This window comes from Gordionus sp. m RMFG-2023, chromosome 2, assembly GCF_954871325.1.
Source record: "Gordionus sp. m RMFG-2023 chromosome 2, tfGorSpeb1-WG-v2, whole genome shotgun sequence".
In the NCBI taxonomy this organism is placed as follows: Eukaryota; Metazoa; Nematomorpha; class Gordioida; order Chordodea; family Parachordodidae; genus Gordionus; species Gordionus sp. m RMFG-2023.
Genome location: NC_088776.1, coordinates 4265311 through 4286556, shown reverse-complemented (window position 1 = coordinate 4286556; position 21246 = coordinate 4265311).

The following is a 21246-nucleotide window of genomic DNA, read 5'->3' as shown; positions in this document are numbered from 1 at the left end:
GCAAACAATTGTAATAAAAAAAACAATTTGTATTTTTTAAGACCTTTTAATTCATATCTATTTATAAAAAATTTTCATCATTGTAAATCTCTTATATTGTATTTTATAATTAGAGGATTCGTAGTTGATAGCTTTCCAATATGAATTTTTTTTAAATATAATATTTAATTTAATCGATGATTTGTTTAGTTATATATTATAATCAATTTGACATATAGATGTATATTTATAATAATTATTTATAAATTTACATTTACATTTACATGTAATATAGTAATAAATTATTGTAATTTTAACCTATAAATAAATTTTTGTATTATTTTTTATTATGTAAATTTTAGGATTAGGGATTTCTCAGTTCAAAATGATTTACTGAAGGATTTATTTTAAATTTATAAAATAAAAATGTATTTCAAAAGTTTAGATAACCTATCCTATGAATTTCAAACATTTTTATCCCCAGTAAGAATATTAAGTAATTTTTTTAAGAATCGATATTATAAATTTCAAGTTCATTAAAAGTAGTTTAAAAGAGCGGCAAAATTTTCCTAAAATTTATTAGGATAAGTTAGTAGAGCCATACATGTGATACGACCCCAGTAGAATTAGGTACTTTCAAATTCTAAAACTCACAGGCAGTAATAGATTTTATTCCATATACAATACTTATATAAATATATTTATATATTTATATATTTTTAAACAGTGCCTATACAATTAATTTTAGATATTTTATCCAGATAATTCTCTTTTTTTTAAAAAAGAAAATAAATGAATCTTTGTTTATATTAATAATTTTACTTTGTTAAATAATAGGTGGGGAAAAAATTGTTACGGTGACATTTTATTAATTTATGTTTGATCTTTTTTGTAGAAGATATATAAATAGATAACATAAAAAGGATATCGAAAATATTTAGACTCGTAAGAAGTTAACTATTCAAGAAATCATGGAAATATAATAGTTAAATATATTTCGAATGTTAAAATTATTCGTACGACCTTTCGTACTTTATTTCTCTTTTTCTTTTTGTAAAAGATATTTGTATGACCTTTAAAAACTTGTCGTACTTTTCTTTTTATAAACTTTAAAATAATTTTTCTTAAAGTAACCTTAGTAAAATGTACATATGTAAATATTGTTAAAATAATAATATATATAGTTGTAATATAAGCGCTGAACATTTTAAGTTTTTTTTTTTAAAAAGCTATTTAAACTTGTACTATATTATAAGTATTTTCTAACCAGGTACGAATTTGGTCATACAAAAGTAAAATTAAAATTGACTCAAAGATATTTGTTTTTTTATTATATTTTTTTTTTTTAATTATGTTTTTTAGTGTTTTTTATTTATGTTTTTTTTGTTTTTTTTTAAATATTTTCGGCTTTTTTGATGATTTAGTATTAAGCCGATCTAGGAAATGGCATTAGACTTTTAATAAACCTAATAATATTGGAACAATGTAAAATATTGAATGCAATTATATTCAATACAATGAATAATATCTGTTGAAACTTCTGGGAAATTTTACCAAACTAATATTAGAATATTAGAATCTATATCAGAATAGAATCAAAGATATTTTGAAAATAGCCCTCTATTTTTTTTAATATATTTTATATTTTGAATGATAGCTTTATATTAAGCCATTTATTGATTGAAAGTTGAATTCGATACAATTTCACAATTAAATATTTAAAAACATCGCAATCCTTGTGAATGTCATTTATAGCGTTCATTGTTTTACCAGCATTTCTACCTTTTCTATAAAATATTTTTAAAAAGAAAAAATAAAAGGGAATAATTAAATTTAATATAAAACCATCTAATTAAATTTAACATTATTTTTTTAAAAAAATTTAATAAAAATTCAAATAAATTTAATATTGATTAAAATAGATTATTAGTTGATTATTGCCAAGGCTAAAATAATTTGTTTTTATCGTAATTTATCTTTAATGTTTAATGGAGTCTTGGGTAAACTTAAACGTAACGCGAACTTACGGTGTCTTTAATTTCTATCATGACTGTTTTAATAGGATAATATTCACCAGGCAACAGAAACAAATCATATATGCGGTTGAAGTCATAGCTATTACATTATGGGTCGTTGGAACGGCTGGAAATATAATAGGATTAATGGTGTCATTTAGCGAAAGCCCTTATCCGGCAGTGATACTGACAAGATTTTATTATGGTGTTTGTCTCCTCAATTGCGCAGTCATGCTCCTTTACCCAATCACGAATTTAATTGGTGAGTTTAATAATTTGCCGTTTTTTTTTCGAGCCTCATGGAAGCATTATATGGCTGATTATCATTTCCCAATAGTAAGGACATTTATACATCTATCACTAGGTGTATACGTAATACATATATTATCGCAGGCCATAGCTATCTTGTATCCATTTTCGTACCGTAAATATTTTACTACTCGTAGAATAGTATTCATCATCCTAATTTATTACGTGTATATGCAGATTTGGTTTTATCCTCTTAGATATTGGTTTACAGTTGTAGAAGTTACGAATATATGCGGATCTGATATGAATTCAACGAGATATATTAAAATATTTATGATTACCAGAAAGATAAATTCGACAAGTTGGAGGATTTACTCAATCCTTAGAGCGTGTTTTACCAATTTTATTCCCATATTAAGCATTATACTATTTAAGGTATGTCTCTTGAAGAGAAAGAGGAAAATAATGATTCGTATTCAAAGATATTCTTTCATGACAGTATCATCGACGATTAAAATTCATGAAATTCATAGGGGGATTAAAACATTAACCAAATTCTATAATACATTCAAATCCAAAATTATTCGCGAAGGCAATGTAATTCACATAAATAACGACACCTTAAAATTTGAACACTCTTTAAATCGATCACAGGTACCTATTGAACCTATAAACCAATATCAAATTAATAAACTTGCCCAAAGGAAACGAGATTATTATATGGATAGACGAATGCTAGCCTTAATGACCCTACAATATATTATATTTTTATTACCTGCAACCATTTTTATTATGATCATTGATTATTTAACATTACCTCTTCCAAAAAATACAAACATATTTTTGGATATATCTTATTTTCTAGAATATTTGTACATTTCCATGACATTTTACCTCAACTTAATATTTAATCCGAGTTATAGAGTGGCAGTTAAAATGGGCTTGAAGAAGGTGTTTTGTAACAATGTATAATAACACCAAGAACCCTCATAATATATAATTACTTAGTGTCTTTCTTAAAGTATATTCCACCCCCCCCCCTCCTGTTATTTTAATATATATCCATTTTCAAAATTTGGTGTCTAAGGTTTTTATTTTAAACAGTGTTTAATATTTTATACACAATTTCCCAAATGGTTAGGATTTGTTTAATATATAGTTGAGTTACATATATCACAAATTGTGGGATTATAGCAAACAATTAGTTTTAAAAAAAAACAATTTATGTTTTTTTTTCCTCTTTTAAAATTTAGTAAATAACTAACTAGTAAGGATTCATTTAACATATTGTTTTATTGAATAACCATTTACTTTGAATTTACATTTAGAGCACGAATTTGCAGTGAAAGTACACAAAAATGAATGAAAAAATAATCAAATTTCCTATCATGTTTTGTATTACTTGCCTCGAATTCGCGGCCAACTATGATTGCAAGAGTATATTGCATTAGGGGATTGAGAAAAATATTATTAAAAATAAGTTATTTTATTCTCATTCAAAATTTCTCAAATGACTAGTTAGCGTTCGTTTAATATATAGTTGTGTAACTTATACTGCAAATTGTATTGTATGTGGAATTATGTAAAATCTCTTTATTTGTGCCTTCTATTTAAAATTTTTTTATATTATATTTTATAATTAGAGGTTTCTTAATTAGAACATCATATAATTTTAGGTTAGCTTTCCATTATAAATTTTTTTTTAAAAATATAATATATAAATTAATCGACGATTTTATTTAATTATTTACTTTTGTTGTAATACCTTCTATAATCAATTTGACGTAAGTATTCATTTACATTTATTAAAGATTTACATGTAATATAGTATAGTTTAAATAAATTTTCATTTTTAAACCTGTAAATAAATTTTTATATAATAGTTTACCATGTATTTTTTGAATTCAGAATATATTAGTTTATTTATTTATTATTTACTGTAAAATTATTTAATTTTTATGAATATGTGATTTGTATAATAAAAAATATATTTTAAAAGTGTAGAATACCTATCTTATGAATTTCAAACATTTTCCCCGCTAAGAATATTAAATATTTTTTAAAAAAGAATTGATATTAAAAATTTCAAATTATTTATGAGTAGTTTAAAAGCGCGGTAAAATTTTCCTAACTCTAATGGGATGAGTACAACTGTGTATGTGCTGAAATACCGCTCCGGTCGAATCAGGTATTTTCAAATTCTAAAAAATACACAGTAATAAATTTTATTCCATATACAATGCACATATAAATATATGATATATATTTTTAAATGGTGCTTATACAAGTAAATTTTTAGATATTTTTATCAAGATATTAATTCTTTTTTAAAAAAAAAATGATAATTGAGATTAATCTTTCTTTATTAACGATTAAAATTTATATAAATTAGGGTAAATAATTAAAATAAGTTATCTACGCCGTAGTGATTGTTGCATATTCATTTTAAATTGAATCCATAGGATTAATAATAAAAATTTTTTCCAGCCAACGAAATTAATCGTGTCTGATCCATTGTCGATCAATATGTTTTCACCCGTTCTAATACTGAAACCGAACTTTCACATGAGGGGGAATTAAAGGGTATAGTTAAGGCAATTTTAAGGCTATTATATAATATGAGGGAATATATCGGCGAATGTCATTTTTAATAAATCTGATTTCGCTATAGTTTCGAGGTTAAAATACAAACCTTTAATATTGCGAATTCTTTCATATAGGATCAGGAAGATTATAATGTAAGATGATTGATTTAACGTTCTCATTATTTTAAGAAAAGGGGAAGGTGTAAAGCGCTTATAGTTTTTAATATATCTGCATTTTCTTTATAAAATTTCCTTTTTAATTCATTTATCATAATAACCAAAATAGGATAAAAGTGACACTTATAAAAAAAATTCTGTTTGATAAGAATAATTAGGAGAAACGGTATCATGTATTTGAATAGAATCATTAAAAATGGTAGAAGGTATTTTTGTTCATTTATTTGTTATTTTTGTATTATATAAATGCAAAATTTATTTGATTCAGTAAACAATGAAGAAAAATACGAATAATTTCTTAAATTTGACAGAGAAATAATAAGAGAGTCAATTAAGAGCCAATGCTGTTGATATTTCAGAATCTGATTTTTGAAAAGAAATATTGGAACTAGATAATAATTTTTGAAACATAAACATACATATTATTGTATCATATTGCAAAAGAATATAAAAAATTCCCTTTGCTTTCATAATATCACCATGCTCTATATTTTCTAGATAATAAATGATTCCAGGGAGAGTGATTTTTACTGTCTCATCGTTCTTATATAGAATCCCCAATGTGATGAACTCAAGACATCAATATTTCAAGACTTTAACCCTAATTTTAATTGTTAATCAAGAAATTTATTACAATGGATAACAAGTATAGAGAAAAAACATGAATACCTTCTAATACATTAAAAAACTTCCTGGACTGAAGTATTGACAGGTAGAGAGTTTATGCACATGGCAGTGCACACAAGCCATTTTGTAATTATTGCTATATCTTTCCTGAATTGCTGAAAGATGCTCTTTCATAACACTTGCGCCATTATAAGCTTGAGCAATACAAATTTTATTTAATGTCGTTATTAGTATTTTCGTTAATGACACTGTATCTAAGTCTTCAACTTTTTCAAAGGATATAAGATTCCTTTGGTGATTTTATTTTATCAACATATCCAACACATATATTAAATTTCTCATATGAGCTAACGTCATCAGCCATGACAGCAAAATAGACTGGTTCCCTTATTTCTGAAGTTATGTACTTTTTGATTGTGTTTCCAGCTGCAGATAGCATTTGATTTTGTTACATTTCATGTATATCTTCAAATTAAGCCACACATTTAGCTTTTATTGTTTCACAAATAAAATATCCTGTATATATAATTTACCTATTTATTTCTGTTAACACTTTTGTTTTCAATCTTTATATCTCTCAGAACTACAATTAATCTTCTTTCAATATCTGAAGCATATTTTGAAACTTAAAAAACTGTATTTTAAATAAACTTTGTTCACCACCAACTTTATTATTGTATCCTCTTTTTTCGTCTAAAATATCAATTTACCATTATTTCAGCATTCTTCTCAAAATAATTACCACTTTTTTCTCCATTATCTAATAATGTTGCATTATTCTAATTACAATATAAATTTTATTTTTTGTTATAATCTAATTTTTATTATTTGATTTTTATTATGTGTTATAATCTAATTTTATTTTATAAACGGCGTAACCTTACTTTTTTATATTATTTTACTTTTTTGTATTTCGTTTTATATTCTAATTTATATTTTAGAAAATGTATATATACCTTTAGAAAAGAAAAAGAAATGAGTTAATAAAATATATTTTTTATTTAATAAAGTTAATAAAACATATTTATTATTTACCGGCACTTAATTCATGTTACTTTACATGATGCCTCCAGTTTTGGCAAAAGAAACTCGCCTTATGGAAATTTTTTTTAAAAATAAAATTTTTTTCCCTTTGTAAATATGGTTAATAAAAAAATTATAAAATGGTACAAACAATTCTATATAAGATGGATAAAAAAAAGGGTAAGTCATTTCAAAATTATTTTCATCAATTATTTTTGCCTTCAAACTACTAAATGTACCCCATCAAATCTCCATCTACGATATTTTATTTGAGTTAACTTATAACTCTGATGTCAACTTTTATAGGATAAACGGTACGGAGGATGTACTGTTTGAATTTATGAACTTAAGAGACATGATAAATTGCTTTGAATTATTAAACGGGAAACACTATATTTACGGCGATAGTGATTTCATTGAATTAATTTGTATATTCGTTAAATCATAAATAGTTATACCAAAACTTGAATTAATAAAATAAATGTTATAATTGCTTATTTATGTGTCTTATTAATTAAATATGGAAATTAAACAAGAATTTACACATAAGATCCCTAAGTTAGTGGGTCCTCTTACTGAAATTTATTTAGACAGAATATTAAATTACTTTTCGACCAGTACATTATCGGACTCTATTAAAATTAATACTTTGCTTAATAATTTATCAGACGAAGTTTTTGACGACATTAAGGCAATTTGTTCTGATACCGATATTTTAGATCTTAAAATTGTGATTAAAAAGTTAACCTATCTTTTACCAGCGCTAAATTTAAATACTTTAATTAATAAATTTAATCTTCTTCAACAAAACTCATCAGAGAGTTTTATGTTGTGGTACATTAGAGTATCGAAACTTCATAAGAAATGTAATTTTTTGGACGATAGTAGATTAAAAGAGAAATTACGGACATCTACTTTAAACGATAAAATTAAATACAAATTCTCCAAAAATTTTGACCTTACATTGAATCAGATGGTGGAATTAGGGGTGAAACTGGACTCTAGTAATATTAAGTCTGAGGATAATGATATAAGTTACATAAATAAGGATAAAAAGTCCGATAAAGATAAAAAATTTTGCAATAGAAATGATAATAATTTTAGAAATAATTTTAGAAATAATTTTAGAAATAATTATGATAATATCGGAGAAGTCATAGAGAGTTTGTTGTCCAAGTGGTTTATCGTTTTGGTAATCAAGTTGTATCACAAATCATCATAACGTTGGCTTGTCCCAATCGTTGGTTTGATCAATTCGATTTTGCACGTTGGTTTGTTTAATCACAAGCTTGATATCCATATCGTAAATTGTCTCCATTAATCATAGCTTGTTTGATAGTACTCAATTGTTATTATCATTTTTCCGAAATTGTTATTATCATAAATAAGTTGCGAATAAGAAATAATAGTTCATCATAAGAATAAATGAAGAATGATAAATCAATAAGATTGTTATATTTTTAGCCTTTTAATTTTTTGCGTTTTAATATAAGCGTTTTAATATTTAATTTAGTTTATGCAATTTAACATTTATTTTATATTTTAAGTTACATAGTCTTTTAAATAAGCAGGTTTTTTTTTATTCGCACAGGTCTAGAGATAGGTGTTATATCGTTATTATCAGTAATTTTTATATTTTTATCCATACTTCCCTCCTTGATAAACCACTTGGACAACAAACTCTCTATGACTTCTCCGATGAAATTATCAGAAGAGGGAGAATGTTGCATTATTCTAATTACATTATAAATTTTATTTTTTGTTATAATCTAATTTTTATTATTTGATTTTTATTATGTGTTATAATCTAATTTTATTTTATAAACGGCTTAACCCTACTTTTTTATATTATTTTACTTTTTTGTATTTCGTTTTATATTCTAATTTATATTTTAAAAAATGTATATATACCTTTAGAAAAGAAAAAGAAATGAGTTAATAAAATATATTTTTTATTTAATAAAGTTAATAAAATATATTTTTACTGACTCGTACCTCGCGCCATATCGTTAGTATCCATAATGAATGAGTAAAAGATGTATTTTTACAAATAAATTTGTTATAATTGTTTGGACCCTGGAAATTGGATGACAGATTGGAATTAAATTTAAAAATGAAAAATACTGTTAATTAGTGATTTTAAACTCATCTAATTACAATATTAAATTTGTTGATTTTCAATTAATAAATTATTTTATTTTTTTAATCAGGGTTATAAAATAATTTGAATAATAAAAATAAATTAAGCTTAAACTGTTAATGCTGGATTGATATTTAGACATTATGAGTGATATTGATATTCCATTTTTTAACACAGATAATGTGCTGACATAATGAAAATATAATATATATATAAATCTAATCTAATAATTAAATTAGCAAAAGAATTGGAAAAATCAATGTTAAAATTGCGTTACGTTGGTCTAACAAAGGTTTTATTTAAAATAGTTAAAGTTATTTATAGATTTATACGTTAACGAACAATTATTTAGCTTTATCACTCATCCACTAATTTTCTTTATCTTTATTTAATAAATAATTGTATTATTTTTTTTAGCAAAATAATGTTAATTAAAATTTTAATGAATTTGCGTTATATTTAAATTTAGTTAAATTATATTTTTCACTATGGTAAAAAATAAATAATTAAATTAAAATTTAAAAAAACACAGAATCCAACGATGTGTCATTTTAAAATAAATCTTAATTTTGTTGCCTAGGAATGAAAAATTTATGATGTTGAGAAACTGATATTTCTTCAGGATTTTTAACTATAGTTTTTGTCAAGGACTTCTTTTTTATTAATTATAAAAATTTGTAATCTGACAGGCGCCGAAAAGAGACTATCATTCGGAACTGAATTATCTTCCTATAGAGAACTCATGGAAACTTTTATAAAAAAAAATATAGAGAAATATAATAAACAGAAACACAAACAAGCGTAGCGAAGATTTAGCGTAACATGATGGCAAGGAAATGTGCGCGGTGAACATTTTAAGTTATTTTTTAAAAAAAGCATATAACTATTTTCTTACCACGTACGCGTTGCGTCACAAAGAGCCGAGTAAAAATTGACTCAAAGAGATATTTTTGAACACCTCACCTACCCCCCCCCCACCTCCACCACTATCTTCCATTAAAAAATATTTATTCTATTTAGGAGGCATAAGATTATATTTTATTTTGGCCACTGTAATTTTAATTAGATTGCGTTGAAAGCATTAATTTGAATACTAAATTGATTTGTTAAAAAGTATTTAAACGAGGACACTCTATTTTGGATTGTTTTAAGTATTACTATTTTTATTATTTTGTACTGGTTTTTTATTGTTTTTTATGTTTTTAATGTTATTTATTTAAGATTAATTTGTTTTTTTCGTGTTTTTTTTTAAAAAAATTCTCTCTTTTTTGTATTTTGAATGCAAATTATATTCAATAAAATGAATAATTTGTTGTAACTTCTGGGAAGTTTTACCTAACTAGTATTAAGAATCTTGTGATATCAGAATAGAATCAAAGATATTTTGAAAATAGCATGATATAAAAAATAGGCCCTGTATATCCGTTTTAAATATTTTAATTTTTGATTGATATTTTCATAATAAGCCTTATCAGAGATAATGATTCTAACAAATGTATTTATTATAACTTTGTATACATTTCAGAAAAAAAAATGTATATTAATTAATAACCGCTTGCAACGATTAAAATTTTTGGATTACTTGAAATATAGGTTTAAGTTAGTTTTTGTTTTTCTGAAAATATTTCAAGTGTAAAATAAAGTTTGTAATGATGACTTAGGTTATTGAGATCACAATAAAAAATTTAATAATATCCGCAAATATTCAGAATTTATATTTATTATCACTAATATAAAAACTTTTTATAATTTAATTTAAATCAAACCTAATTTCCTAAAGGATTTTAGTGTTACAAAATATATTTGTCTATGAAAATTATCAAAACTTTATCATTATGGTTCTTTAAAGTTTTAAAACTTTTAAATTGTAATTCTAAAAAAGACTTTGGGCATAACCTAAAGAAATTCTTTTGCATTGATATTAATTTCTATCAGACCTGCAGAGGTACCATTTGTGCATTAATCATACAAATGAAAGTAATATCTCAAAACTAACGAAAACGGAGATAGATCTCTTTAACTAAAGGAGATTTTGTAAATTTTCTATTTCACCATTAGGTATTACCTATCTTAATTATATAAATGGGATATTAAGGCTAAAAAAGGTTAATTAGATTAACAATTAAATGTTTAAAAAATCGCATTCCTTTTTGCAAGTCATCTATGCGTTCGTTATTTACTTTCCTAGCATTTCTGTCTTTTTTTATAAAATATTTATTTATTAAAAAAGAAAAATGAGAGAGAACAATTAAAGTTAATATAAAACTATCTAATTAAATTTAACATTATATCAAAAAAAAAGAGAAAAAATCATAAATTTAATATTAATTAAAAAAGATAATTAGTTGATTGTCAAAGCTAAAATAATTTTTTGTTATCGTAATCTATCTTTAATGTTTAATGAAGTCTTGGACAAACTTAACCGAAGCACAAACATACAGTGACGTTAATTTCTTTCAGTATAATTGTTTAAATCGGACAATATTGACCAAACAAAGGGAAGAAATCAAATATTTGTTCGAAGTCATAGCGCCTATACTATGGGCCTTTGGGACAGCTGGAAATATAATAGGATTAATAGTGTCCTTTAGCGAAAGCCCTTATCCGGCAGTGATATTGACAAGAATTTATTATGTCGTTGGTCTCCTCAATTGCGCAGTCATACTTCTTTACCCAATTGTGAATTTGATTGGTGAGTTTAATAATTTAAAGTTTTTTTTTCAATCCACCTGGAAGTATTATATAGCTGATTATCATTTTCCGATAGCAAGGGCACTTATACATCTATCACTCGGTGTATACGTAATATACGTATTATCGCAGGCCATAGCCATCTTGTATCCATTTGTATACCGTAAATATTTTACTTCCCGTAGAATAATCATCATCATATTAATTTATTACGCGTATGTGCAGATTTGGTTTTACCCTATTAGATATTGGTTTACAGTTGTAGATGTTACAGATACTTGCGGGTCTGATATTAATTCAACGAGATATATTAATAAATTCATGACTACCAACGAGTTGAATTCTACAAGTTGGAGGATTTACACAATCTTCAGAGTGTGTTTTACCAACTTCATTCCTATATTAAGCATTATGGTTTTTAAGATATGCCTCTTAAAAAGAAAGAGGAAAATAATGAGTCTTATTCAAAGATATTCCTTTATGACAGTATCGAAAGGCCAAGACATTTATAGGGAGAATAAAACATCAACCAAATTGGATAGTACATTCAAATCAGATATTATTCGAGATGGCAACGTAAATAACATAAATAACGACGAACTAAAATTTGACCGTTCTTTAAATCGATCTAAACAACCTATAAACCTATACCAAATCAATAAAATTGCCAAAAGAAGGCGAGATTATAATACGGATGTAAGAATGTTAGCCATAATGACCCTCCAATATATCATATTTTTATTACCTGCAACCATTTTTATTATGACCCTTGGTTATTTAACATTGCCTACTCCGAAAAATATTAACATAGTATTGGGTATATCTGCCTTTCTAGAATATTTGTACATTTCCATGACATTTTACCTCAACTTAATATTCAATCATCATTATAGAGTGGTAGTCAAAATGGGCATGAAGAAGTTGGTTAGTAAGATATTATAAAATAACACGAAGAACCCTCATAAATATACAATTACTTAGTGACTACCTTAAAGTTTATTTCCGCCCCCCCCCACGTTATTTAATAAACCTTCATTTTCAAAATTTGGTGGCAGAGGTTTTTTTTTAAACAATGTTCAATATTTTGTATTACAACTTCTCCATGACTAGTTAGGAATCGTTTAATATATAGTGGATCAATTTATACTACAAATTGTATTACTGGACTATATCAAACAATTTTAAAAAAATACAACAATTTATGTTATTTTTGACCCTTTCAATATTTCCCAACTGAAGTTGTTCTGGTTCTTTTGTGCAACTTATACTGCAAATTGTATAGTAAAGATATAGCAAACTAATAAAAAACAATTCATGATTTTTTAAGACTTTTTTAAATCACATCTTATTAATAAAAAAAATTTTATTTTGTCATTATTAATCTCTCATATTATATTAGATAATTAGAGGATTTCGTAGTTGATAGCTTTCCAATATAAATTATTTTTTTGTTAATGTGATATACAATTTAATCGATGATTTTATTTACTTATTTAAGTTTTGTGATATTTAGTATCTTTTATAATCAATTATAAAGATGTATTCTTAATCATTTATTATAGATTTACATGTATTATAGTATAGTTTAAATAAATTGTTTTAATTTTATCCTATAGATTAATTTTTGTTTTATTGTTAACCAACTATATTTTTGAATTCTGAATTTCTCAGTTACAAATTATTTACTTAGGAATTTATTTTTAAATTTTTAAAAAATATGATTGGCGTACCTATCCTATGAATTTCAAACATTTTCCCCACTAAGAATATTAAGCATTTTTTTGTAATCTATATTTTAAAGAGAATCGATATTAAAAATTTCAAATTCATTAAGAGTAGTTTAAAAACACGGTAAAGTTTTAATTTATTGGGATAAGTACAAGTCATACGTGTGCCGAAATACAACCCCGGTCTAATCAGGAATTTTCAAATTCTAAAAATTATGCGCACTAATAGATTTTATTCCATATACAATACTTATATAAATATACGTTATATATATTTTAGTGCCTATACACGTAAGATACTTTAACAATTCTTTTTAATAAATGAGATTGATCTTTTGTTTATATTATTAATTTTAACTTTGCTAAACAATGATTTAAAATGTAATAGGAGAGTTTTAGTGTCTAATAGATGAGGGAAAAAAATTATTATGGTTGAAATTTTCCAAATTATATAATGCTTGCGTGCACTTTTCAAGTAGTCGCTATGATTGTGCTTTTTTAAAATAAAAATATATATATCATTAAGCTTTTTAAAATGTTCTCAAATAAAAATTTAACTATTCAAGGAAAATAAGGAGAGGATCCTATTTTAAATATAAATAAATTCCCTAGATCAATATATTTTTAAAAGTTCCAACCGATTAGAAACTTGTACCCCTAGAAAATAGGCATAAATCACGGGGTGAGATCTTGAAAATTGGTCCGCAATGAGCATAAAGAATACATTAAACATTATGGCGAAGTTGCTTAGTATTTATTTATTTTTTTATACTATTATAAGTCTATCTTTTGTTTTTATGTTAATTCACAACTATCTAAAGTTTTATATTTGAATAGAAGAATTAATTTTTGTGATCCTAATAATTAATTTTTATCATTTACTGTTTACTCTTTCAGCTGCCATCATAAAAGATGGGCAGGGATTGTAATATATGTCTCTTTTTTTTTATTATAACAAATTTATTTATAATGTATAACATTATATATACATATTGATAATTTGATCAATTCTAACATCTAAGTATATGATTACATATATTTCATTTTTTTTAAAGATTTAAACATATATATGAAGATCAAAAAATAAATAAAAGCGTTATTGATAAAATGCTTTGAAAACCCTAAAAATGATAATGCAAGAGCTGTTGATTTCGAGATATCCGTTTTTTATTGAAGAGGAAGTAGAGGATAGATTGGAGAATCACAACCTATCTCAATTTTTTGGAGTTTATATAAAACAATAAATGTTTTTAATAAATTCCCAGCATTAAAAGAGTTATTTATTAAGTACAATACCGCAATCTCCTCATCTGCCCCTGTAAAGCGCGTTTTTAGTATAGCTAATGCTGTATTAACTGCCAAGCGTTCCTGTCTATCAGATAAAATTTGAAAAACATAAGAAAAAGTTTTTTTATAATTAAAAATCTCTTTTCATTCATATTATTTTGTATTTATAATTATATTATCAAAATAAAACTATATTATTTTCCAACATGGCTAACTGATGGAATGCTTGATTCCTTGGTCAAGGGGTCAGCTCCTGGTTTAGGATTTCACCTGCACTGTTCAAATGCACAATCTAACCATAATGTCGATGCCCTCGCCCACGCAGAATCTCCAAAAACCATCAAGTACAGTTCCCTTGACCCCTCATTCTTATTCATTCATCGTCTGCTCCATTCTAACCATCTTCGGTAGCAAAGCTCAACGTTTTTTCAAAGAATTAGGCAAACGGATTCGCGAATAAACCGATCAGCTATAAGGAATCCCTCTTCTTACGCCAAAGACTTGCTACCGCCATTATTCGCTCTAACTATCTAAGTTTTATCTCTTCCATTGAATAACCTTCCATATTCCTAGCTTCCCTTTTTTTATCCCTATCATTTCCCATAAATTCTATTTCTACATTTTTCACCTTTATTTATTTTTACCTTTTAAAAAAATTAATTATTTGCTACCACATTTTGACAACAAAGAAAGAAAGAAAGAAAGAAAGAAAGAAAGAAAGAAAGAAAGAAAGAAAGAAAGAAAGAAAGAAAGAAAGAAAGAAAGAAAGAAAGAAAGAAAGAAAGAAAGAAAGAAAGAAAGAAAGAAAGAAAGAAAGAAAGAAAGAAAGAAAGAAAGAAAGAAAGAAAGAAAGAAAGAAAGAAAGAAAGAAAGAAAGAAAGAAAGAAAGAAAGAAAGAAAGAAAGAAAGAAAGATATCATATAAGTAAATATTTAAATAAGATAACCCATAGAAAAAAACAATATATTGTGTTAAAAATTATAAGACATATATTTGTATTAAACTAAATTTAAAAAAAAAAATTTATCATAAAATTTTGAACGAACGTTAACGCCTTCATGAACGTAAACGAGTTTCTTTTTTTTGAAAGTGAACAAATGGGAAGGCGTTCGATTCTTTAGAAATTTTTGTAGCACTACTACAATTTGATTTAAATTAATATCTTATTTCTTTTTATCCTGATATTCAATAAACGTTAAAGGCGTTCGATTCTTTAGAAATGTTTACAGCACTACTACAATTTGATTTAAATCATTATTGGTAAAGTGATTTAATAAATTTATTTTGCAATTCTTATTTTCCTTTCATCCTCATATTTTTTTTTACCCATTTAGAAATCCTCAATCTGTTAATAAAATAATATTTGATCTAGGTGACCATATTTTGGTTTATTTTAAGTATTTGGTGGCATTGCTAATTTTCGTATTTTATTCTCATTTTTAATGTTTCTTTTTGTTCTTTTTGTTTTTGTTTTTTGGTTATTTAGTATTTAGCCGACCGAGGACATGGTCTTAGTGTTTTATGTTCAATATTAGCCAATTTGAGACATGGCAAGAATTAGAAAGATTTCAATGATATTGTATAATTGATTTAAGTTTAATCTACCCAAGGTTTTATATAAAAAATAAAATAGTAAAAGTTATTTATAGATATATTCGTAAAATAACAATTATTAAGTTATGTTACTAGCCCACTAATTATTTTTATGATTGTCTTTATTTAATAAATAATTGTATTTTTAAATAAATTCTTCTTTTTTTTTACAAAATAATGTTAATTAAAATTTTAATTAAATTTGCATTTATATTGTGATTTAGTTAAATTATATTTCACACTATGGTAAAAATAATTTAATTAAAATTTAAAAAACACAGAATCAAACGATATGCCATAAATTCAAAATAAACCCTATTTTCGTTGCTTAGGAATGAAAAATCTTTGAGGTTGGGAAACCGATATTTCTGAATTCCTATCTGCAGTATTTGTTGAGGAATCTTCTCTTCTCTTCTTTATTTTATTTTTTTTGGAATTACAAAAATGATAAAAATTTGTAATTTGATTTTTATTACAATCACCAAAATTGACAAGAGAACAGTCATTCGGAACTGGATTATTTTCCTATGGAGAACTCCTGGAAACCAAAAGCAGAAACATTATTAGCGAAGATTTGGTGTCACTTGGTAACAAGGCGGGAATTATGAGTGGTGAACTCTATAAGTAATTTTTTTTAAAAAAATAAGCTATTTTAACTTGAGATTATATTAATAAGCTATTTTCTAACCCAATATGAGCATAAAGAATTTTGGTGTTATTGAACACATTTATTAATCATACAAATGAAAGTAATATCTCAAAACTACCGTTTTAAAAAAGAGAAGCACTTTTATAAGTAGAAGGAGATTTTGTTAATTTTTTATATCACTCTATTAGCTATTCCCTATCTTAATTTATAATATAAATGCGATATTGAAGCTAAGAAAGCTGAATTAGATTCACAATTAAACGTTTTAAAAAATGCGAGTCTTTTATGGCGTTTAATATTTTAATTTTCTTACCATTTTTATATTTATTTTTTTTTAATAGAAGGAAAAATAAAAGGGAATAATAAAGTTAATATAATATCTAATTAAATTTAACATTATTTATAATAAAAAAAAATTAAGAAATCTATTAAATTTAAAAATTGATTAGAAAAGATGAATAGGTGATCTATGCCAAAAGCTAAAATAATTTGTAATTAGCGTAATTTATCTTTAATCTTTAATGGAGTCTTGGGTAAATATAAACGTAACGCAAAATTACAGTATAGCTAATTTCTATCAATATCATTGTTTAAATTGGAAAATATTGACCAAGCAACGGGATGAAATCAAATATTTGTTCGAAGTCATAGCGCCTATATTATGGGCCTTTGGGACAGCTGGAAATATAATAGGATTAATAGTGTCCTTTAGCGAAAGCCCTTACCCGGCAGTGATACTGACAAGAATTTATTATTCCGTTGGTGTCCTCAATTGCGCAGTCATGCTTCTCTACCCTATCATGGATTTAATTGGTGAGTTTAATGATTTACCGTTTTTTTCTCGAGCCACATGGAAGCATTATATAGCTGATTATCATTTCCCAATAGCAAGGGCACTTACACATCTATCACTCGGTGTATACGTAATATACATATTATCGCAGGCCTTAGCCATCTTGTATCCATTTTTATTCCGTAATCATTTTACTACCCGTAGAATAGTTATCATCATACTAATTTATTACGCGTATGTGCAGATTTGGTTTTACCCTATTAAATATTGGTTCACAGTTATAGAAGTTAAAGATACCTGCGGATCTGATATTAATTCAACGAGATATGTTAATAAATTCATGACTACCAAAGAGTTAAATTCGACAAGTTGGAAGATTTACTCAATCTTCAGAGTGTTTTTTACCAATTTCATTCCTATATTGAGCATTATAGTTTTTAAGTTATGCCTCTTAAAAAGAAAGAGGAAAATAATGAGTCAAAGATATTCCTTTATGACAGTATCATCGACGAATCAAAATCATGTAATTTATGGTAAAACGTTAACAAAATTCGATAATACATTTAAATCCGATATTATTCATGATGGCAATGTAAATAACATAAATAACGACGAATTAAAATTTGACCGTTCTTTAAATCGATCTAAACTACGAGTACCCATTGAACCTATAAACCTATATCAAATTAATAAAATTGCCAAAAGAAGGCGAGATCATCATATGGATATAAGAATGCTAGCCATAATGACCCTCCAATATATTATATTTTTATTACCGGCAACCATTTTTGTTATGACCATTGGTTATTTTATATTACTTACTCCGAAAAATATTAACGTAATATTGGGTATATCTACTTTTCTAGAATATTTGTACATTTCCCTGACATTTTACCTCAACTTAATATTTAATCCGAATTATAGACTGGTAGTCAAAATGGGCATGAAGAAGTTGGTTAGTAAGATATTAAAATAACACCATAAGAACCCTCATAATATACAATTACTAAGTGACTATCTTAAAGTTTATCCCCCCTCCCGGTTATTTAATAAAAACAATGTTCAAATATTTATTATTTTAATTTCCCAAATGATAAGTTAGAATTCGTTTAATGTATAGTGGAGCAACTTAACACAAATTGTATTGTGGAAATATAGCAAACAATTTATGTTTTTTTTCTTCTATATCTATGAATTCCATAAAATATATGAATAACAATTTACCTTTCTCTCACAAATAGCGTACGAATCCGCCAAAGTATACAAAAAATGGATGAAAAAAATAATTAAATTTTATATCATATTTTGTATTACTTCGCTACGAACACGTGCCTAACTATGAATGCAAGGATATACTGCAAATTTTATTTAGGGGATTGAGCATAAAATTATTTTTAAAAAACAGTTTATGTTTAGCCTCTTTCAAAATTTCTCAAATGCCTAATTAATCGTTTAATATAAAGTTGTAATTACTTATACTGCAAATTGTAAAGTGGGAAATGATTCAAAATCGCTCCATTTTTGCTAATTTTTAAAAACGGCTATCTCAATATTGTGGCCAGAAAAATATTGCCCATGCTTCTAGATTTCGTTAATAGATGTCCAAACATTTGTGCCCTCTATGAGCAAAATCATCATGCTTGAATAGTATTTTTCCTATTAATAAGTAAGCCGTTAATAAAAATTGTTTTAATGAAGAAATTTTGAATCACTAATTGTGGGGATCGAGCAAACAATTGAAAAATAAAACAATTTATGTTATTTTTGACTATTTCAAAATTTCCTAAATGACTTGTTAGGGTTCGTTTGTTGTGAAATTTATACTGCAAATTGTATTGTATGGATAGAGCAAAAAATTGTAAAAAATAACAATTTTTATTTTTTTTTAGACTTTTTCAAATCATGTCTATTTATAAATATTTTATTTCATAATAAATCTATTATATTATATTTAATTGGTACATCTTATATTATAGGTGATAGCTTTCCAATATATATATTTTATTTTAAATATAATATATAATATTATAGATAATTTTATTTACTTATTTAAGTTTTGTGATATTTAGTACCTTTTATAATTAATTTGACATAAAGTCGTATTCATCATATGTTATAGAATTACATTTACATGCAATATAGTATAGTTTAAATAAATTGTTATAATTTTAACTTAGAAATATATTTTTGTATTGTTTACCATGTATATTGGATTCTTAATTTCTCAATTTTAAGTCATTTGCTCATGAATTTATTTATAAATTTTTTAAAAATATGTGATTTGACCATAAAAAAATATTTTTTAGAAATGTAGAGTACCTATCCGATTTAAAACATTTTCTCCACTAAGAATATTAAGTATTTTTTTCTAATCTATATTTTTTTAAAAAAGAATCGATATTAAAATTTTTTAATTCATTAAGAGTAGTTTAAAAGCATTTCCTAACGTTTATAGGAATAAGTACAACTGCGCATGGGCTGAAATACAACTTGGTCGAATCAGGTATTTTAAAATTCTAAAAATCACACGTAATAAAAGATTTTATTCTATATACAATAAATTATATAAATATAAGTTATATATTTTTAAATAGTGACTATACACGTAATTTTTAGATATTTTATCAAGATATTAATTACTTTTTAAAAAAAATATATGAGATTATTCTTTGTTTATATTATTAATTTTATGTTGCCAAGCAATCATTTAAAAAGTATTAGGAGAGTCTTTAATAGATCGGGAAAAAAAAATTTTTACAGTAAAATTTAAACAAATTATATCATGCTTTAGTGTATTTTTTAAGTAGCTGCCATGTTTGGCCCTTTTTTAGAAGATGTAATAACAGATAAAAGAAAAGGGATATTTATACTATATACCATTAGGCTTGAATGAATAAAAAGTTAACTATTTAAGGAAAATAAATACTAGGTTATTATTGGTTATCCACAATAAGGATTAATAACTAAGAATAATTTTTTTTAATAAAATAAAATGGAAAGATGAAGTAATAATTTACATTACAATACGCTCCACTTTTATAGGGAAGCTCCTAATTGTAAGAAAAATTTATATATAAAAATAACAAGTTAAAAAAGTACATTTCTTTAGGATTATATAAACCCCAAAACCACATAGAAAATTCATAATTATCACTAAATATAAAATTAAATAAATTAAAAATAACCCATAAATCGAAATACATAATGATTTCACAAGAATCAAATTCTATAAATCTAAATATAAAATATAATTTAATAATCGAAATATAAAACGATTTCACAAAAAATCACATTTTATTAATCTAAATATAAACGTAAAACCAAATAATCCAAACACACGAAGATATTACAAATGTTTAACATTCAACTATGACAGTTATAAGGATCCTACTTAAAACATATATAAAATCTCTAGATCAAGTTTTGGGGGTGGATGTTGGTTTAAAATTATAATTTATAAATATAGGAAAATAAGCCTATCTTTAAGCTTAACCTAGAAGTTCAAACCGACTAAAACTTGTACCCATAAAAAATAGGCATAATCTCGAGATCAGATCTTGAAAATATTCCCACATTAAACATTAAGTTAAAAGAATATATTGAACATTATGGCGAAGTCGCTTCTAAATGGAATCGAGTAGGCACACGAAATGGAAAGTATTTATTTTATTACTATATAAGAAGCTTATATTTTTTATTTTAACTTACAAA